Raw genomic sequence first — 5000 nt, 5'->3', positions numbered from 1 at the left:
TCAGTGATTTGTGTCGCAAATCATGACATCATCAGTGAGGTCTCCAGTCTCCACCCTTGAAATCGAGCATGCACGTTACACAGTCACATCATCAGTGATTTGTGATGTAAATCGTGATGCCACCAGTGACATCATCAGGGATGTCATAAATCCCACATGTTGTGCCCGTGGCGCATCGTCTCCAGAGTCTCACGATTTTGCGGGCGGGTGGTGTTAGTCACCTTTTGTGTCACAAAGCGACACAAAACTGCTAGTAACCTCAAAGGACCAAATCCAATTAACGTGGGTGCCACAGCGGTGAGAAGATTGGTGGCCTACACAACTTTTTTGACAAGTGTTTCCCTTTGTTTCTCCCTTTACTCCTCACTGCAGCTCTCTCATACCTCTTCTTCTAGTCGGAGGCTGGAGCCCTCGACATCGTCTGACAGCAGGGAACGCTTCAGTCCTCGGGCATTTTTTACTGTTATTGTCTTCTCCATGAAATGTAGACAACCCTGCAACTCACTGTGTGTCACTGAGGACACTACTGTATCATATCAGCCTTCCCCAAGCTAGCTCTCCTTGATCTCTCACACACACACTTTCAGTCTCTCTCTCTCTCTCTCTCTCTCTCTCTCTCTCTACTTATTAGCTGCACACCTCTTGATGTATTTTGGAGGAAGCTCATTTGCATCTATCTGTGGTAATACTGCTGTAGCTTAACACTCATTAACACCATGGAAGACTGGGTAACACATCAGAGTAGCATAGGCATAATAGACTGGGTAACACATCAGAGTAGCATAGGCATAATAGACTGGGTAACAACACATCAGAGTAACATAGGCATAATAGACTGGGTAACACATCAGAGTAGCATAGGCATAATAGACTGGGTAACAACACATCAGAGTAGCATAGGCATAATAGGTTACCTCCCTTGGCTGAGAGTCACAGATCTCTAATTCATATCTAGTTTGACAATCTGGGCAACAGAGACAAGAGTGTCAAGGCCAAATGAGAGAAGAGATCATGTGGCGCTCGCTCGCGTTTAATGACTAACAACAATGAAAACAAGAGCAAGTTGTTCTGCCTCCAGCTGCTATAGCTGTGATGTATGTACAGGTGAAACTAAACAGGCTGCTATAGCTGTGATGTATGTACAGGTGAAACTAAACAGGCTGTTATAGCTGTGATGTATGTACAGGTGAAACTAAACAGGCTGTTATAGCTGTGATGTATGTACAGGTGAAACTAAACAGGCTGTTATAGCTGTGATGTATGTACAGGTGAAACTAAACAGGCTGTTATAGCTGTGATCTATGTACAGGTGAAACTAAACAGGCTGTTATAGCTGTGATGTATGTACAGGTGAAACTAAACAGGCTGTTATAGCTGTGATGTATGTACAGGTGAAACTAAACAGGCTGTTATAGCTGTGATCTATGTACAGGTGAAACTAAACAGGCTGTTATAGCTGTGATGTATGTACAGGTGAAACTAAACAGGCTGTTATAGCTGTGATGTGTGTACAGGTGAAACTAAACAGGCTGTTATAGCTGTGATCTATGTACAGGTGAAACTAAACAGGCTGTTATAGCTGTGATGTATGTACAGGTGAAACTAAACAGGCTGTTATAGCTGTGATGTATGTACAGGTGAAACTAAACAGGCTGTTATAGCTGTGATGTATGTACAGGTGAAACTAAACAGGCTGTTATAGCTGTGATCTATGTACAGGTGAAACTAAACAGGCTGTTATAGCTGTGATGTATGTACAGGTGAAACTAAACAGGCTGTTATAGCTGTGATGTATGTACAGGTGAAACTAAACAGGCTGTTATAGCTGTGATCTATGTACAGGTGAAACTAAACAGGCTGTTATAGCTGTGATGTATGTACAGGTGAAACTAAACAGGCTGTTATAGCTGTGATGTATGTACAGGTGAAACTAAACAGGCTGTTATAGCTGTGATGTATGTACAGGTGAAACTAAACAGGCTGTTATAGCTGTGATGTATGTACAGGTGAAACTAAACAGGCTGTTATAGCTGTGATGTATGTACAGGTGAAACTAAACAGGCTGTTATAGCTGTGATGTATGTACAGGTGAAACTAAACAGGCTGTTATAGCTGTGATCTATGTACAGGTGAAACTAAACAGGCTGTTATAGCTGTGATCTATGTACAGGTGAAACTAAACAGGCTGTTATAGCTGTGATGTATGTACAGGTGAAACTAAACAGGCTGTTATAGCTGTGATGTATGTACAGGTGAAACTAAACAGGCTGTTATAGCTGTGATGTTTGTACAGGTGAAACTAAACAGGCTGTTATAGCTGTGATGTGTGTACAGGTGAAACTAAACAGGCTGTTATAGCTGTGATGTATGTACAGGTGAAACTAAACAGGCTGTTATAGCTGTGATCTATGTACAGGTGAAACTAAACAGGCTGTTATAGCTGTGATGTTTGTACAGGTGAAACTAAACAGGCTGTTATAGCTGTGATGTATGTACAGGTGAAACTAAACAGGCTGTTATAGCTGTGATGTATGTACAGGTGAAACTAAACAGGCTGTTATAGCTGTGATCTATGTACAGGTGAAACTAAACAGGCTGTTATAGCTGTGATGTATGTACAGGTGAAACTAAACAGGCTGTTATAGCTGTGATCTATGTACAGGTGAAACTAAACAGGCTGTTATAGCTGTGATCTATGTACAGGTGAAACTAAACAGGCTGTTATAGCTGTGATGTATGTACAGGTGAAACTAAACAGGCTGTTACAGCTGTGATGTATGTACAGGTGAAACTAAACAGGCTGTTATAGCTGTGATCTATGTACAGGTGAAACTAAACAGGCTGTTATAGCTGTGATGTATGTACAGGTGAAACTAAACAGGCTGTTATAGCTGTGATCTATGTACAGGTGAAACTAAACAGGCTGTTATAGCTGTGATCTATGTACAGGTGAAACTAAACAGGCTGTTATAGCTGTGATGTATGTACAGGTGAAACTAAACAGGCTGTTATAGCTGTGATGTATGTACAGGTGAAACTAAACAGGCTGTTATAGCTGTGATCTATGTACAGGTGAAACTAAACAGGCTGTTATAGCTGTGATGTATGTACAGGTGAAACTAAACAGGCTGTTATAGCTGTGATGTATGTACAGGTGAAACTAAACAGGCTGTTATAGCTGTGATGTATGTACAGGTGAAACTAAACAGGCTGTTATAGCTGTGATCTATGTACAGGTGAAACTAAACAGGCTGTTATAGCTGTGATGTATGTACAGGTGAAACTAAACAGGCTGTTATAGCTGTGATGTATGTACAGGTGAAACTAAACAGGCTGTTATAGCTGTGATCTATGTACAGGTGAAACTAAACAGGCTGTTATAGCTGTGATGTTTGTACAGGTGAAACTAAACAGGCTGTTATAGCTGTGATGTGTGTACAGGTGAAACTAAACAGGCTGTTATAGCTGTGATGTATGTACAGGTGAAACTAAACAGGCTGTTATAGCTGTGATGTATGTACAGGTGAAACTAAACAGGCTGTTATAGCTGTGATGTTTGTACAGGTGAAACTAAACAGGCTGTTATAGCTGTGATGTATGTACAGGTGAAACTAAACAGGCTGTTATAGCTGTGATGTATGTACAGGTGAAACTAAACAGGCTGTTATAGCTGTGATCTATGTACAGGTGAAACTAAACAGGCTGTTATAGCTGTGATGTATGTACAGGTGAAACTAAACAGGCTGTTATAGCTGTGATCTATGTACAGGTGAAACTAAACAGGCTGTTATAGCTGTGATCTATGTACAGGTGAAACTAAACAGGCTGTTATAGCTGTGATGTATGTACAGGTGAAACTAAACAGGCTGTTACAGCTGTGATGTATGTACAGGTGAAACTAAACAGGCTGTTATAGCTGTGATCTATGTACAGGTGAAACTAAACAGGCTGTTATAGCTGTGATGTATGTACAGGTGAAACTAAACAGGCTGTTATAGCTGTGATCTATGTACAGGTGAAACTAAACAGGCTGTTATAGCTGTGATCTATGTACAGGTGAAACTAAACAGGCTGTTATAGCTGTGATGTATGTACAGGTGAAACTAAACAGGCTGTTATAGCTGTGATGTATGTACAGGTGAAACTAAACAGGCTGTTATAGCTGTGATCTATGTACAGGTGAAACTAAACAGGCTGTTATAGCTGTGATGTATGTACAGGTGAAACTAAACAGGCTGTTATAGCTGTGATGTATGTACAGGTGAAACTAAACAGGCTGTTATAGCTGTGATGTATGTACAGGTGAAACTAAACAGGCTGTTATAGCTGTGATGTATGTACAGGTGAAACTAAACAGGCTGTTATAGCTGTGATGTATGTACAGGTGAAACTAAACAGGCTGTTATAGCTGTGATCTATGTACAGGTGAAACTAAACAGGCTGTTATAGCTGTGATCTATGTACAGGTGAAACTAAACAGGCTGTTATAGCTGTGATCTATGTACAGGTGAAACTAAACAGGCTGTTATAGCTGTGATGTTTGTACAGGTGAAACTAAACAGGCTGTTATAGCTGTGATGTATGTACAGGTGAAACTAAACAGGCTGTTATAGCTGTGATCTATGTACAGGTGAAACTAAACAGGCTGTTATAGCTGTGATCTATGTACAGGTGAAACTAAACAGGCTGTTATAGCTGTGATCTATGTACAGGTGAAACTAAACAGGCTGTTATAGCTGTGATCTATGTACAGGTGAAACTAAACAGGCTGTTATAGCTGTGATCTATGTACAGGTGAAACTAAACAGGCTGTTATAGCTGTGATGTATGTACAGGTGAAACTAAACAGGCTGTTATAGCTGTGATGTATGTACAGGTGAAACTAAACAGGCTGTTATAGCTGTGATGTATGTACAGGTGAAACTAAACAGGCTGTTATAGCTGTGATCTATGTACAGGTGAAACTAAACAGGCTGTTATAGCTGTGATCTATGTACAAG

The 5000-nt window shown here is 40.5% G+C and overlaps 1 protein-coding gene across 1 annotated transcript in view; it reads right to left on the bottom strand.

Annotated features, from left to right (window-relative positions):
- kcnab1b (potassium voltage-gated channel subfamily A regulatory beta subunit 1b) overlaps positions 1 to 5000 on the bottom strand; it is a gene marked incomplete at both ends in the record, with an annotated part of 49066 nt that overhangs the window by 26897 nt on the left and 17169 nt on the right. The gene's annotated exons all lie outside the window — the stretch shown is intronic.

Source organism: Poromitra crassiceps, assembly GCF_964638095.1.
Source record: "Poromitra crassiceps genome assembly, chromosome: 23".
Taxonomy (NCBI): domain Eukaryota; kingdom Metazoa; phylum Chordata; class Actinopteri; order Beryciformes; family Melamphaidae; genus Poromitra; species Poromitra crassiceps.
The sequence above is the reverse complement of the archived record's forward strand: the minus strand, read 5'-3'. Positions and strand labels throughout refer to the sequence as shown.